A 17936-nucleotide genomic window follows, 5' to 3' on the forward strand; every position below is an offset into this window, starting at 1 on the left:
CGCTCCCAAGCCTGGAATTATACTACTGGGCGGCACACCTCAAGGTGATTAACCAATGGTTGCATGCACCGCAGGAAGACCCGGCATACCTAGCAGATAGACGGCAGCTTGGCACTGCTACGCTCCTGGCCCCGCTCTGCAACACAGGACTAACGACAAAACTGATCGGCCCGACTAAACACACGGTAACGTTGTGGCACAGAGCTCAATCCCGTCTGAAATGGGGAGGGGTGATCACACGGCTCACTCCCTTGTGGGACTCTAAATCGCTGGGAAATTTGAGACGTAGTAAAGGCTTTGACCGCTGGGACACTATAGGAATTTCCACGGTGGGTGATCTGTGGACGGGTGAATGGGTGATTCCGTTTGACACACTGAGAGAACAGTATGAGCTGAACACCCCTGAGACATATCGATACATACAGATTATACATGCTCTACTAGGTGCGCTGACACCGGGTACCCCGGTCCCGGCATCGGCCCCTTTAGAGGACCGACTACTCACTGACTACATGGAAGCTAGCGCTACCTCCTTAACGTATCGCAAGTTGGTAAATAACCTGCCTGACCCACTACAGACACTGAAAGGGAAATGGGAGGGGGATGTTGGGGATCTGGATGAGGCAGACTGGAACGCCGCAATGGCATCGCCTAAAGAAGCGGGAATTTCAACAAGATTCCGATTGGTACAGTTCAAGATACTACATCGAGTATACTACACACGCACCACACTGCACAAATTCCAAAGAGCAGATCACCCGTATTGTTTGCGAAATTGTGGGGAGGAGGGAACACTGTTCCATACCCTTTGGTCCTGTCCGAACATAATAGAATACTGGAAGCGAGTGGCACGCACGATCGCCCAGACACTGCAGCTCCCATTCACTCCTGACCCCAGAATTTGTTTGTTACATGTGTGGGGCCCGACAGACCTTACACCACAGGGGCGGAAATGGGTGGTTATAGGGATGATGCTAGCGAAGAGGGATATAGCGCAAAGGTGGGGGGCATCAGAGACACCGACTTTGGCACAGTGGTGCAGGAATATGGACATGCTTATGGTAGTAGAGCGGGCGGTATATCAGCAGAGGGCCAATCCACGCAAATGGAACAAAATATGGCTGCCTTGGAACACGTACAGGGGGGGGCCTTGTGAACCGCTGCCGGAAGACGAAGATGTAGATAGTTCAGAGGGGGAGGATGCTGTGGAGTGAACGAGGGACTACGGGCGGGACGGGGTGGCATGGGGACAGGCTGCTTAGGTCATCCCTAGCCCTTCAGGCATAGACAATGGTAACGCTACCTGTGGGTGGTGTAGTCTGGCCCGCTGGCCTGACGTACCCAGAAAGCTGCTGTGATCTTAACGTGCCCTGATTAGACCATTCTGTACACCTGAAAGTTGTTTATGGTTCAATATTTCAAAAATAAGAAAATGTTGCGCTTCTACTAGATATGGCGGAATGTTGACGCCGCATCTCTTAATGATTGAACTGCTGCGTATGTTTATTTGATGCAACAATAAAAATGTTTAAAAAAAAGAAAAAAAGAAACCTACAGCAGATCCATCTGACCTCAACAATTACCGGCCCATCACCAATATCCCCACCCTGGCCAAACTGCTGGAGAAATGTGTCCAACTCCAGCTAACAAAACACATTGATGAGGATTTAGGAGGTCAAATTGGTCAATCAGGCTTCCGGGCGAAACATAGCACGGAAACAGCTATGACACACATAATTGATGACGCCCTCCAAATTCTTGATCGCAATGAGTCCTGCCTCCTCATCCTTCTTGACCTCTCATCGGCATTTGACACGGTCAAACATGAGAACTTGCTGGAGCTGCTAAGCACTAGAATGGGTCTATCGGGAACTGTTCTCAAATGGTTCTCGTCCTTCCTTCACAATCGGTCTCAGAAGTTCAAGATCGACAATGTGCTATCTACACCTGTGCCTGCAGATCTAGGTGTTCCACAAGGATCCTCCCTCTCCCCCACACTGTTCAACCTAGTCATGGAACCGCTCGCCACCTTGCTCCAAGCTTCCAATGTCCAATTCCATATGTACGCTGACGACACACAACTTTACCTAAAACTACAATCCCCGGAAGATATCAAACACCTGAATTCCACGCTTATTAACACTCAATCGTGGTTGGCCGATAACCACCTCAAACTAAATGCTCTGAAAACTGAGTTCCTACTCATCTCACCCCCGGCGAAAATTCCCACCACCCAAACCTGGCTCAATAACCTAACAGCATTCAATGTCCAACCTACCATCGTGGATTCGGCGAAATCCCTAGGCATCACACTCGACGCCAAGCTCAACATGCAGCAGCACGTTAGCAAAGCCACAAAAGGAGCTAATTTCCAAATCAACACACTGAGGAAAATTAAACCCTTCCTCCCTGCCGAAGACTTCCGAACTGCCGTACAAGCCTTAGTCATCCCTAGAATCGACTACGGAATTGTGGCCCTCAGCGGACTCCCGCTATCCACAACAGCACCCTTAAGAGCCTCCCTGAACGCTGCCGCGAGACTCATTACTGGCTCAAGAAAACATTCGCATATTTCCCCAGACCTAAAGTCTCTAAAATGGCTGCCATTTGAAGCCAGAATACAGCTAAAAATTGCAGTTATGACACACGCGGCCGTGCACCACAATGCACCCAACTACCTCGCGCAAAATTTGTCTATATCAGGAGGCTCTAGAGCCAATAGAAGTACAAAAAATCTACTCCTGAAACCTTGTAGATTTCGGAAAGAGAAAACATACAAGCGCTCCTTCTCAGGAATGGCACCCAGGATCTGGAATGCGCTCCCTCCTGAAACTAGGCTTATCTCCTCCACTGCACTCTTCAAAAAAGAGGTGAAAACCCTCCTTCTGGCCAAGATCTCCTGAACATTATAGGTACTGGATCAGAGACTCTGCATTGCTTTGTATCACTGTTCACCTGTCCTTTGGCTCTATACTTCTACTTGATGGGGACACTCCTACGCTACTCTCTTACTACAGACCAATATATGATTCACTGTGGTTTACTGACTCGCTCTCCCGATGCCCCCACTCAGTGTTCTCTATATACTACGACATTGGTGTGAACCATCCACACACCCAGGGTGTACCTGAACACCTCTGTAGTGGGATCAATGACTTGTGCCTTCTTATATTACTTGTTTACCTGATTGTATATTGATATGTTCTATGTATGTTATTATTATTATCTTACCATGTCTCTGTGAAGCGCTCTGATATCTGTAAGGATCTTGTTCGCGCTATATAAAACTTTGAATAAATAAATAAATAAATTGGCGAATAGCCATGGTTGACTAAGCACATCCCCGAAAAGGACCGCTCGACTTCGAAGGAGAAGGACCAGAAGGCTGCTTCGACGTCGACTACTACATCGAAGAGATCGGCCGAAAAACTCGACGCCGAACAGGCCGTCGATATGGAGAGAAAAAAGAGGAGGCTCGAGGCTGAAATGGATAGCATACTGCAAAGGAAGAGAGTTCGGCGAAAGAATGAAACGGTTCACGATTCCGTCGAAGCTGCTGATGATTGTTGAAATAGAAGAGGAGTTCGACGCCGAAGAACCGCCAAAAACTCCCGAGCCCCAGGAACACCTAGAGGAAGAGAGCCTATACTATGAAGAGGAAGTAGACGACCAGCGGACGGGTTTCGGCTCTGCATCCTCGGTGACACAGGACCTGGAATGGCAGGACCTTGACGCCGAAAGCCCAGAAGAGCCTGTGGAGACTTACCCTTCGAGGCCTTCGCCGCCAGACGACATTGGGGTCTACAACATGGTCATCAGTAACGCGGCAACGGCCTATGGAGTCAAACTAGAGGAAGAAAAACCAAAGGCATGCTTCCTCTTGGAGACCCTGCTCCCCACTCAAACAAGGAGTCAATTCCTCCCCATGCTTCCAAGTGTCCTGGACCAAGGGAGGGAGGCATTCAATGACCCAGCGACCTGCAGGTCTGTCACACCTAGGACAGAGAAGAAGTACAAGCACTCTTCTAAGGACCCCCCTTACATCCAGGGATCCGTCGCGTTCCAACAACCTCAGGCCCACCACCAGACAAAGAAAGGAGGATGGACCTAACTGGGAGGAAAATAGAGAGGAATGCAGCGGTACACTGGCGCATTGCAAACTCTAATGCCCTACTAAACAGACACGAGTACCAGCATTAGGACGAGGTCGGACAGCTGCTCAAACACCTCTGAGCAATACCAACAGAGCGTTTTACCAGGTGGAGGAAGGCAAGCATATAGCAAATTCATGCCTGAAATCAGCCCTGGGTGGGGCTGACACATCCACAGGCTCATGATGGTCTGGGTCACATAAAGAAGGCATGCCTGGCTGAGGATCTAAGGCTTCATGCCGGAAGTAAAAAACATTCTGAGCACCCCCTTCAATGGAGAAACACTGTTCGGGGCACCGGTGGATGAGAAACTCACCCAGCTCAAAAAAGAAAATGAGACTGCAAGGTCCATGGGGCCCTTACAATTCAGAGGAATGAGAAGGGGTACCCCGACACGGAGACCAAATGTAAGGGGGGGAAACCAGCCGGGGACGTCACACCAGACATGCCAGCAGACCTACCAGGGCGACTATCAAGCGCAGCAGGGCCAGCAAAAACAAACCTGGCAGTACCAGCCTCGGGGCCAGTCCTTTCGCGGGAGGGCGAATGGATGAGGGCAAACAAGAAGAGGGGGCCAGCAACCCACCTCAAAGTGACTCCTTCCCGCCAAGCATGCCCACCCACATGACCACTCCGAGTGTGGGGGCACAACAAGGTCAACAAAAGAGGGTTACACGGACCAAACATCAACGAACATGTAACACCAGTAGAAGGCAGGCTAAAACATTTCTTCCAGGAATGGAAGAAGATAACTACAGGCGAATGGATTCTGAACATCATACAGTTTGGATACTGCATAGAACTAGAAAAAAAACACCCAACAAAAAACCAAAGAGGAAGGCGCACTCAGCAAAAGAACTAGCGCTACTCCTAGAGGAAGCACAAGAACTCCTCCAAAAGGAGGCCATCGAACCAGTTCCATCCAGAGAAAGAAACAAGGGAGTGTACTCAAACTATTTCCTAGTACCAAAGGTGGACGAAATGCTAAGGCCCATCCTGGATCTAAGGTTCCTAAACGAATACATAAAGACATAAAAATTCAAAATGACATCCCTACAACAGGTCATTCTTCAGATAAGGGACGGAGACTTCATGTCCACCATAGACCTCAAAGATGCCTACCTACAGATCCCCATGAACAGGCAGCACAAACATCTAAGATTTACCATCAACAAAGAACAGTATAAGTTCACAGCCCTAGCCTTCGGACTAAAATCTGCACCAAGGGTCTTCACCAAATGTCTCGCTGCTGTGGCAGCGCACCTAAGGAAGGGATTCATGTATATCCTTACCTCGACGACTAGCCAATAAAAGCAAGTTCCCACAGGACATGCAAGGAACACACACAGCAGGTCTCAAACGCTGACAGACCTGGGATTCTCCATAACTGGGGGAAATCCTCAATGGAACCAGAGCAAGTGAAGATCTTCCTGGGTGCACAGATCAACACCATACAGAGCAAGGTGTTCCCCAGCGACAAGAGAACACTTGCCTTGCTGAAGGAGACACGCCACTACCAGAAGGGGCGAGCTCTGATAATGAGGACAGCGAGCAAGATCATGGGGATGATGGCGTCCTGCATACACCTGGTCCCCAATATACGGCTCCACATGAGACCATTCCAGGAATGGCTGCAACAACAATGGTCACAAGCTACAGGAAGTTGGGAAGATCTAGTGGTTGTAATGCACGCAGTACAGGAGGAGATAACGTGGTGGGACAAGGAGAACATAACAAACGGGAGGCCTTTAACACCACCAACCCCAACGGTGACCATCACAACAGACGCATCCCAGATGGGATGGGGAGAACACATGAACAGGCTCAAGGTGAGGGGTCTGTGGACTCCAGCAGCTGGATCAGACACATCAACTACCTGGAACTAAAGACCCTGCTCCTCGCCCTGAAGGCCTTCCAGAAACAACTGTACAACCAGAGAGAGTTGATACAAACAGACAACACAACAACGATGTTCTACATCAACAAAAGGGGAGGAACACAATCAGTCTCACTATCCAATCTAGCTCAGGAAATATGGAGATGGGCCATCCCACTCAAAATAGACCTACTGGCCATACACCTACCAGGAAAAGACAATGTGGAAGCAGACAGGCTCAGCAGACAGACCTCCGCATCCCACGAGTGGGAGCTCAATGCACAGGAAACGCAAAGGCTATTCAAGAGGTGGGGAACACCAACGATAGACCTATTTGCAACACACCAGAATGCAAAATGCAGATACTTCGCATCCAGAGGAACAATCCCAGGGGAATGCCCTACGGATAAGCTGGTCGAAAACATTTGCTTACGCTTTTTCCCTGATACCACTGATAAACGGGGTGCTCAGCAAGTGAAGAACCAGCAGCATGACACTGATACTGGTGTCACCACAGTGGGTAAGGCAGACGTGGTACTCACAAATAATGGAAATGGCACAGGGACCACCCCACAAGTTCGGGAAAAGAAAAGACTTACTCTCCATGCAAAACGGAGAAGTACTACACCCAGAACCAGAGCGCCTCAGCCTAGCTGCATGGCTCCTGAAGACAGAGTTTGCACACCTAAGGCTACCAGAGAGCACTGTGCGGGTGCTATGAGAGGCAAGGAGACCTACCACACGAAGGTGCTATGTGGCAAAATGGAAGAGGTTCACATAAGGGTGCAGCAAGGAAAAGCTATACAAGAAAATAAGGAAATCAACTGTGCTAAAATCTGACACACCTGCTGCAAGCAAAACTAAGTTCATCCTTGCTAAGAGTACACCTAGCAGCGATAGTAGCCTACACAAGAGGAGAGACAGGAAAGAGCTTCTTTACATCACAAGTAGTTAGCCCCTTCGATGCTCATGACGAGCTCAGCTCGTCATGAGGTACACCTCTCGTGTGCTCATGACAAGCTGAGCTAGTCATGACCACACCCGTTTTTACTGCTGTCCAGCACAGCAGAGGAATATGTGCAGCATCCATGTGGTTAAGAGATTCCTGGAAGGGGCAAAAAGGATCGCACCACCTAAGAGGATGCCGCCACCGGCATGGAACCTCAATTTAGTACTAACAGAGCTTATGAAAGCGCCCTTTGAACCCATTCATAAGGCCTCACTACAAATGCTCACAATGAAGACAGCCTTTCTGGTGGCAATCACCTCGCTGCGCAGGGTAAGTGAGCTGCAAGCACTGATGCTACAAGAACCCTACATCCAAATACACAATGACAGGGTGGTAATGAGAACGGACCCACGCTTTATGCCAAAGGTGGTGTCAAGGTTCCACATGAACCAAACAATACAAATACCGAGCTTCTTTCAGAAACAATCCACAAGCGCAGAGAGTGCACTGCACACTCTGGACGCTAGAAGGGCAGTAATGCATTACATTGAAAGAACAAAGGAGCACAGGAAAACAAAGCAGTTTTGTGTCCTTCGCAACCAGTTTCCTGGGTAGTCCAGTAACAAGACACCATCGCACGATGGATCGCACAACCGATACAATTCTGCCACAAACAGGCAGGGCAAGAACTAACGGAGGGGCCACAAGCCCACTCTACCAGGAAAAAGGGAGCAACAATAGCCTTCCTGGCTAACACACCGATTCAGGACATATGCCTGGCAGCAACATGGGCTTCAGTGCACACGTTCACTAAGCACTACTGCGTGGATATACAAATGAACAAGGAAGCACAAGTAGGACAAAGTGCTTCAACATATATTCAACAACCAACGCTCATCTTCCACCCAGCCGCCACAAACATAACAAACCGCTACAAAGTCTATGCACAGCATCGTGAATCCAGAAAGATTCACGCTGCAAAACGAATAGTTTCTTACCGGTCGTGTAGTTTTGCAGCTTGAAGATCTTTCTGGATTCACTAGCGAACCCACCCACCTCCGCCAGAAAGATGAGGCAGGAGAAGAAGGTGGAAATACAAGAAATAAAATACAAACAGACACTTTAAGAGACAAAGTGAAAAATCATTTACTTTAAGGAAGAACTTGAAAACATTGCCATGGATTCACAAACAGAACACAAAAACAAGAAAAAAAGGATCCGAAGATGGCGCCCAAAGGTTGGAGCTTCCGCAGGAAGCGTGCGACGTCACAGGAAGTACACCAAAAGGTGGGACATCAACGCCCACCTGGGCTACAAAGAAAGAAAAGACTACGATTCCGGACCCAGCCACTAGACCACGGAATAATGCACAGCATAGTGATTCCAGAAAGATCTTCAAGCTGCAAAACTACACAGACAGGTAAACTATTCGTTCACCCTGTACCTCACCCTGCAGTAACACGAGCACACTACTCACCTTGCTCATGCAACACTTCACTCACCTGTCCCTCTCACGTGTGCGACAGTCTTGGTCCTATTTCCCCCCCGAAGTTCAGGTCTAGTTGCACCCCATGTTGCTTCCCGTAAGACCGTAAGAAATACGTTTCACTGCAAGGAATTTACGACTGTTGTATCCTTCCTGAAGATTCCATTCTCTAGCAGGTAAGAGTGAAGAGCTTTTTGTATTTTTTTTAAGCCTTGCTCCTTTCCCTTCGTCCCACTACTAGTGGGAACGTTGGATGTTTCAAGGAGGAGCGGATTTTGCATTAATGCCATAGGTGCTAACTTTGGTTCTTGGGACCCGGGTTCGAGTCCTGGTATCGGCTCAACATCTTGGGATCCTGGGCAAAATCGCTTAATTTACCAGTGAGTTACGAAAAATGAATTTGACCTTGATTAAAGTCGCTGTTGCTTGGTTAACATGTTACAATCCCTAGAGCTAGAGAGTCCACAAGCCTAATGTAACAAATATTGTGGAGAAAAACATGCACTCCCACACCTGTGTTTTGGAAGTTTTTTGATAATCTATCCTACATTTTGTGTTTTATGTGAAAAATAAAGCAGCAATGTAATTTTTTGCGTTCATTTTTTTTCTTGGAGACTTCATTTGAACTTTAGAATAAGCACGTGCACTACAAAAACTTCAGTTTACTAAACACTCTTACTTTATTTATATTATTTGCCCTACACGACCTGGGCTCTGCAGACTGGAATGGCCATCAACGATGCAGAGTACCAGCTTCCAGAACTTTTTTGTCAGGTGGTGATGGCGGTGGGGGGGCTCGGCCGACAAAGGTTTGAAGACCTCTGCTGTAGGGTCTGTGTATGTGTTATCTGAGTTATGTGGTGCATGTGACATGTCAATTGTAATGTACAGGAGAGATGCACGAAACACAAAAACAATCCCCTTTGCACACAACTTTCCCCCACCTCACACTTTTACCCTAGAAGTATCAAGTCACCCAACTTGTATTTATCTCGCATTGTTCGTAAAATCCCAATGCTACTTCACCCTCCCACCCTCAATGTAATTTGTACTCTTGAATGCTTTAGGATTAGAATAAAAAGCAACCTGCAGCTGAGTTCTGGACCTATCTAGTCATTCGCTCGGCGAGAGTTTCAAAATGATGGGGATAGGGACTTTTTAGAATTGCTGTAGGACATGAAAAATTCTCAACATTACTTTTTCACATTTTGAAAGCAGGCAAATTTGCCAACAAAAAACGAAATTAGAGGACTGAAACATAGTTAAGTATCATCCAAGTTGTTTTTGTGTACATAAGGTGCTGATCCTCAAAATTTGCCCCTAAGAGTTTATTTTATTACTCATACAACCGAGATGGCTGAGTACTCATGTCTTGCAAAAATGGGCCCCAAGTTTTAATTTGTTTTCTTTTAGGTGTCAGTGTTTGAGGATGTTAACATCTGAAGCACCAGCAAGATGATCACTGGGAGCATGGCAGAAGTGGCTGTGCCGGAGTGCAACAGGAAAATGACAGTCTGCAGTCATTGGGTAATATTTGTTGCCTTGTTCATTATTACATATTATAATGCAAAACATATTTCTAATGCCTAATGAAACTGCAATAGGCACAGAATTACTGCCCTAATCAATTAAACTTAGGAAGCAAACTTGCTTTATTACCCATTTTTAGGTCTCACCTGAGAAGTTGAATGCATTGTTGCCTGCGAATTCTATTAAAAAAACGTATAAAAGGCTTAGAGGCAGCCTGTTACCATTGGTCGGGCTCAGTGTCACTCATTTCATAGTTCTCAACGGACATCTGCAGCTGATTTCAATTTGCCAGTCCCGCTACAGATGGTTTTTGGAGGATTTTGATTTCAACTTCAGATTTGACACATTTCAAAGCACTGCAGAGAATACGTTGCTTGTGCTTTACACCTCGTTTCGCCTTGTTTGCTACAGTTCATTACACATATATGGAGAGGTGCCATAACTTTCTTACCTGTATTGCATGTATGCATGTTGGCCTTTGTGGTGCATTGCGCTAGCGTTTCTTGTCCACTCTGACCTGGAGCGGTAAGCAATCTCTGCTGTGATCGGCAAATTATGAACTGGAGTACTCCACGCACTCAACCCAGGCTGCAACAACAACTGCAAGCTAGCATCACCAGCCGACACCCACAGACCCTTCAGCTGTTACCACTGCCGGCACACCTGCAGCACCGCCAGGACCACTGATCCAACGCAACCCGCCCGCAAGAACACAACTGAACCAAAGACCCTGCAATGCATCCTCCTCAACATCTGATCCCTCCACAAATACGCCACCGAAATCTGGGACCTCCTTGGCGACACCACCCCGGACATGGCATTCTTCACCGAAACCTGGACCAACACCACCTCGGACCAGCTATCGCCATTCAGGATACAAGATCTCCCGGAAGGACCGCCCCACTCTCCTTGGAGGAGGAATCTCCATTGTCCACAAATCCAGCCTCCGGCTGAGCACACTCCTCGACGAGCCCACAGACCTGATGGAACACCTACACTTCAAGATACAGGCTAGCCCTACCACCACCCTCCGAGGAGCTCTCAGCTACCGACCCCGCGGATCATTCACCAATTCCATGACAGACATCTCCCCGCAAGCCATCTCGTGCACCAACTACACCTTGCTGGGAGACCTCAACTTCCACCTCGACAACTATCTAGACCCCAACACCACATCCCTCCTGGACAACATCCACAACATCGGACTCCGCCAGATTGTGTCCGAACCCATGCACTCAGCAGGACGTACCCGTGACCCCCTTTTTTCACAACAGGAAACTCCATCACCACCAAACTCCCGTGGACAGACCATCGATGTATCCACTTTACCTCAGAACACCCACTATCCACAGACACCAGCACCTGCTCCCACGAAGAAACGGGACCAAAATCACCAACGACCAGCTCACCTCCTCACTCGGCAACTCCACCCCAACCACCGCGGAAGATGACAACCCCAACACCGCACCAAGACAATCTCCACACACGCGCACAACAGCAAAGAGCTCTTTAGCATCATCAAGGAGTTCGACCAACCCACCAGCGAGGTCTAATGACATCCCTCACTCACAAAACCTCTGCAACAAACTCCGCACCTTCTTCCACCACAAAATCAAGAACATTTACGACAACTTCGAAGACAGCCAACACACTGAACCCTCACCAGCCACTTCCGACACCCTGAAGTCAACGATTGACTCCTGGACAGCTCTCTCCACCGAAGACTCAATGAAGACTATGAAGTCAATCCACTCCGGGGCCCCCACGGACCCCTGCTCCCACCACATCTTCAATAGAGCCACCGACACCATCGCACCCATACTTCGCCACACCATCAACCGCTCCCTGACGAACGCCTCCTTCCCCGACTGGAAACACCCCGACATCAACCCCCTCCTGAAGAAGCCCTTGGCTGACCCCACTGACCTCCAAACCTACAGACCCATCTCCCTGCTCCCGTTCCCATCGAAAGTCATCGAGGGAGCCATCAACAGCTAGCTCGCCACCTACATCGAAGAGCACAACCTCCTCGACTCCTCCCAATCCGGCTTCAGAAAAAAACACAGTACAGAAACTGCCCTCCACGCCGCAACAGACGACATCCGCTCCCTCCTGGACAGAGGAGAAACAGCAGCCCTCATCCTAATCGACCTCTCAGCGGCCTTGAACAAAGTCTGTCACCGCACCCTAGGACAAGAGTTCTTCACGCAGGGGTCCGGCACAAGGCCCTTGACTGGATCCACTCTTTCCTCTCCTACAGAACGCAGCGGGTCAGACTCCCTCCTTTCCTCTCGTACCCTACACCAACCACCTGCGTAGTCCCCCAGGGATCCTCTTTCAGCCCCACGCTCTTCAACGTCTACATGGCTCCGCTCGCCTCCATTGTCAGAACCCACAGACTCTACATTGTTTCATCTGCAGATGACACCCAACTCCTCCTCTCCCTATCCAAAGAAGCCAACGCAACAAAAGCTGTCGCCAAATGGATGAAAAGCAGCTGCCTACAACTCAACACTGACAAAACAGAAGTACTCATCATGGGCTGACGCCTGGAACGACACCTGGTGGCGCCCGCCCTCTGAAGCCCGCCTACCCCCACGGACCACGCAAGCAATCTCAGAATCATCCTGGACGCTGAGCTCAAAATGGATCGCCAGATCAACTCCTCGCATCCTCCTGCTTCCACACCCTCCGCCTCCTACGTAAGACCTTCAAATGGATCCCCCTCGAGCATAGACACAGTCGCTCACTCCCTCATCACCAGCAGACTTGACTACGGCCACTCACTCTACGCCGGAATAATCAAAAAGCTAACCGCAAGTTACAAACCATCAGAACGCTGCCGCAATACTGGCCCTCAACTTGCCAAGACACTGCCATATCTACCAGCACCTGCGCACACTCCTCTGGCTTCCCATCATGGATAGAATCACCTTCAAGATTCTCTCACACGCACACACCAGAATATCGCCGCGTCCACATACTTGCATCATAATTGTGCCCTCACCGCGTATAGAGCGGAGTAAATCGTTTCCTTCACTGCCTACTCGTGGCGCTTGGCCGCCATCTTGGGGGTGTTGATCCTTCAGTGTGCCACTTGCCTGAGCGCTCTAGTGCTCAGATAGGAGACCAGGTGAGCCTCTACTTAAAGCTCACACCTCCCGCGCAGCGGTAGCGCCTGACTCGCGCCTGACTCGCGCCTGAGTCAAGCCAGAGTCTGCGCCAAGGAGGCGTGAGAGGCGTGATATTCTGAGCAATTATATTTTTGCTGTCTACCCGTATTATTTGGTTCCAGGTATGTCACGTGACTTTTTGTTATCTTTTCAAGAGCCTCAAGCATCTTGTAACTGTGCCATATCTCCGCACAGTTGGCATGGCCCTGTCTGCTGTGCCTATTGCCACATGACACTATTTCCTGAACCTTTGGTAGAGACATCCACAGATGCTATACTAACACAGGGTGGTTTAATCAATGCTCGATCCTTAGTGAAGAATGCCCAGAATATTTATGATCTCATCATTGAATCGCATCTGGACTGGCTTCTGGTTACAGAAACATGGCTAAAGCCGTGGTGTAATTCTGCCTTAGCCATAGCTCTCCCTCCCAATTTCCTTATCCAGCGGTTGGACAGACATGAACAACGGGGAGGAGGTCTTGCTATTATCTATCGAAACACCTTTAAATGTTCCACCCAAGAACTGATGGAAATAAGAGGCAGAAGCACTAGTATTTTCCTTGGAAATCCATGATACTTTTGTTTTCTCTGGGGCTCTTATCTATCGCCCCCCGGGCCCTCCCTCTAAGTTCTTGGACACAGTAGGCGATGCGTTGAGTGATTTAACACTTAGGTTTTCCAATTTTTCTGTATTAGGTGACCTCAACATGCACCTTGAGTCCCCCAACGCTTCTGGGGTGAGCTGTTTTATGGATACAATCGAAGTGTTGGGTCTTACTCTTGTGAACCGCGAACCCACCCATCAGGCAGGGCATCTTTTAGACTGTGTCTGTTCCAACTACCCTCACTTGACAGTTAAATCCCCTTGTCCCCAGGTATGGACAGATCACTTTTTCATCCCTTTCAATATAGTCGGAATTTTGAAACCCAGTATAAATCCTTCAAAGGGCAACAACAATGTTAACACTAAAATTGCCCCAGACTGGAAGTCATTAGCCAGTAGACCTGATGTTATTGAGAAACTTAAAGATAGCATGCCAGTCCTGGTCGGTCTTACTTTGACAGATAATCAGACTTTTTGTAACTGGATTGCTGGAGCGGGTACTCTGCTAAAAGCATCCAGAAACCACAATCTGAAACACAGGAACATAAAAAAGAATGCCCCATGGTTCTCAATAACCTTAAAGCTTGAACTACGTGAAGTTAAAACCCTGGAACGTAGGTGGCGTCGAAATTACGACACCGCCACACGTAACATCTACATAGCAGCAAGACGGAAGTATCATGCAGGAATAAAATCCGCAAAAAAATTCACTATCTACAGGCCATATCTATGGCAGGACATGAACAAAAAGCAATCTTTAAGATTGTCAAGGATTTTATGAATCCTTCAGCTCTATCGCAAGAGATTCCCCCCTCACAGGACCTATGTAATGCGATATCTGATTACTTTGATGACAAAATCCTGGCCATTACAAACACCTTCCCACCAGTAGCTACTGCAATGATGGATGTTGAAGCGATAGTGGAGACTATATCTTCCCCCTGCCTTGATGACTTTGCCCCAGTATCCCTGGAGGAAACTGCTTAAGCGATTTTAGCCAGCAAATCGGGATCCCCTTTCGATCCCTGCCCCCCTCCGGTGTTGCATCTTTTAATAGAGACGGTTAATCCAATGATCAACAGGATTATTAATTCCTCTCTAACTACGGCAACTATCCCTGACGACTGGAAACTTGCCGCTGTTAAGCCTCTCCAAAAAAAGGCCCTTGCCGATCCTACTACCCTTTCCAACCTGCGCCTGATTTCCCTGCTACCCATTCTATTTAAACTGACTGAAAAGTTTGTTAACAGCCAACTATCCAACTTTTTGGAGAAGAATAACGTTCTCCATCCTAATCAGTCAGGATTTCGGTCAGAACACTCCACCGAATCAGCCCTACTCTTTACTGCAGAAACATTAAGGGCAGCAATGGATCAGGGAAGGCTGTCCTTATCCTACTTGACCTGTCGGCAGCCTTTGATATGGTCTCACATAACATCTTAGTGGACCGATTGGCTGCCGCAGGGGTAGGAGGACAGGTTCTGGCATGGTGTAGGAACTTCCTTACCAACAGACGCCAAATAACAGTGCTAGGCCCATATCACTCTGAGGTTAAAATCGTCAGCTCAGGGGTTCCTCAGGGCTCTAGCATACGCTGACGATACCCAATTGATATTGGTGTTGGACAGGGAGCGGCCAGGTGCCGAGGAAGATCTTAAGGACTGTCTTGCAGCAACTTTTAAATGGATGACGAACAACCATTTAAAGTGCAACGCCGGAAAAACCGAAATTCTACCTATAGGGAATAACAACCTTCTCTCCCCAATAGTATGCTGGCCAGCAGATGCTGAAGTGCCCCCTAATACAATTGCATCTGCCCGTAATCTGGGCATCAAATTCGACAATCAGCTATCTTTTAAACCCCAGGCCGTGGCAGTAGCAGGCATGTGCTTTCAGATCATTAAAGCACTAAGGAAGTTCTTTGATCTTCTTCCGCTATCAGCGAGGAAAACAGTCGCAGTGGCCTTAATTAGTTCTAGGCTAGATTATTGCAATGGACTATATGTTGGAGCAAACAAAACTGTTCTCCACAAATTACAAATGGTCCAAAATGCGGCAGCCCGCCTTGTACTGCGTCTGCCCCGTAAGTCATCAGCCTCAGCAGCATTAAATACCCTTCATTGGCTGCCAATAGGTAAAAGAATTTTGTTTAAACTTTTCTTAACCACTTTTAGGGCATTTCACCAACGTGGCCCAACCTATTTATGTAACGGGTTTAAAAGGTATTATCCAACTCGCTGTTTGAGATCTGCACACCAGAATCTACTCACTCCCCCCCCCATTTCAAGTTGGCCACAAAGGGTGGCAAATCCCTTTTTGTATTGGGAACTAAAGCCTGGAATAAACTCCCCCCCTTCTTGCGGTCAATCTCCGAAGCCCCTTTCAGGAAGGCACTAAAAACCTGGATTTTCTCTCTGTCTGATGCCACCTGTAGGACTTTAGTGTAATGTGTGTGTAAAACTTAGACACCCTCTCTTCCCCCCACCCCCCCCCCCCCCCAACTCCTCCATCTGAGTTGTTTGAGCACCAAGATACTCCTTGGAGTGAAAGTTGCGCGGTAGAAATGTCCTTTACATTACATTACATTACACCTGAACAGCGGACTCAAATTTCACACACCCCAAAGGACCCTACGATTAGCCTAGCTCTCCTACACTGTGGTCCCCCGCGCCAGAAAGACCAGATCGGGAGGCTGCTCCTTCTCCTTTCTCACAGCCAGAGCCTGGAACGCCCTACGGCTCCACCTCAGACAACATCACTTCCCATCTTCAAGAGAAACTTCAAAACTTGGCTCTTCGATATACCTCCTCCTCGATGGACTGGAACCTGCATCTCCCCATTTCCCCAGCGCCTTGAAACCCTTACGGGTGAGTAGTTGCGCTAAACAAGTACATGATTGATTGATTGAGTCCTAGTAAGACCAACTTAGCCAGTCATCCTTCTGAGATTGGTTTACCGATTTCCATTACCCTACATAATAGTGGCGATTGTGATTTACATGAACAAATGCTTAAATTAGATTAGCGTCCACACTAGGCACACCGTGGACATCAGTAATTTGTTTACACTTGTTCATACTTGTATAAAGTATTTCATTAGCTCGTTTTCCATACATTAACTCGATCCCGAATGCATTTCAGGAAAGCCCTTCGTCCGGGGAATTTTTCCATATATATATGTTTACCATGTCGGTGTTTTGAGGATATTTAATGGATTTGGATTTTACAAATATGCTACTTTTAATTTTTCAATCGTGATTGAACGGTCTGTAATTTGTACTGCACTTTCAGGTTTTGTTTTTCAAAGCGCTGCTATCGGATCTTCCTATTCCATTTTGTCTGCAAGACCTTTGTAAAAAGTAAAACATTTAATTTCCGCAAATGTAATAAATTCCTAGTATTTGATCTTTCCAAAGATTTATTGGAAAGTAGGTACCAGATTCTTTGTACAAACTTGTTGCATATTTCCCGCAGGCATTCACGTTTGCACTGCTTACTTTAACTACACTTTCAAAACAAACATTGGCAAAGCCAATTGGTTTCCCCTATGTGAGAACTACATGCATTGTTGGAGTAGTACTTGTGAGGAGCGGAGTGGTACTGTCAAAGTGGATTGGCATGGTACTGGCGAGTAGTAATGCTGTACTCCCAGTTAATTGCCCTATAGCTCTTCAAAGCATAGTGCTATATAAATGCGATAATACAATACCGTTACCAATTCTCTTGACCTACCATTTATGTAAACCTAACGTCCGATGCCTTTGATTGGATGCAGGAACTTGTTAGTATGTACAGTGCTTCTGCAAGAATTGTTTTTTAACAAATGCATTTTAGGCCGGGAGGGGCGAGGGAGAAACATTTAGCCTATCTGGTGGAGATAAAAGGTAGGTGGAGGCAGTGGAAGAAATAGTTTGTGAATCAGTGTGAGCAGTGGACAAATTAAAATGAATGATTCGGTGTTTGGTCCATGCTTCACAAAAAGAAAAGAAAGTGACACTTGCATGCACTGCCAGTTACAAGACAGCAAAGAGTAACTGATGATTGCCCCAGTATTGGAACTTTCATAGATTCCCATGCTTTGTATCATTCCCCGTCGTCGGAATGGGAGCCTCGGTAGTATAAAAAAGACCATAGAAACAAAAGAGAAATCTAGGTCTAGGCCTCA

At 47.7% G+C, this 17936-nt stretch overlaps 1 protein-coding gene across 2 annotated transcripts in view; it reads left to right on the top strand.

Annotated features, from left to right (window-relative positions):
* LOC144773578 (uncharacterized) overlaps positions 1 to 17936 on the top strand; it is a 150361-nt gene that overhangs the window by 122996 nt on the left and 9429 nt on the right. For both annotated transcript variants that reach the window (XM_078658698.1, XM_078658697.1), the window contains one exon: positions 9876 to 9989. The gene's annotated coding sequence lies outside the window, so the exon portion shown is untranslated. The remainder of the gene's footprint in view (positions 1 to 9875; positions 9990 to 17936) is intronic.

This window comes from Lissotriton helveticus, chromosome 8 (assembly GCF_964261635.1).
Source record: "Lissotriton helveticus chromosome 8, aLisHel1.1, whole genome shotgun sequence".
NCBI classification, from domain to species: Eukaryota; Metazoa; Chordata; class Amphibia; order Caudata; family Salamandridae; genus Lissotriton; species Lissotriton helveticus.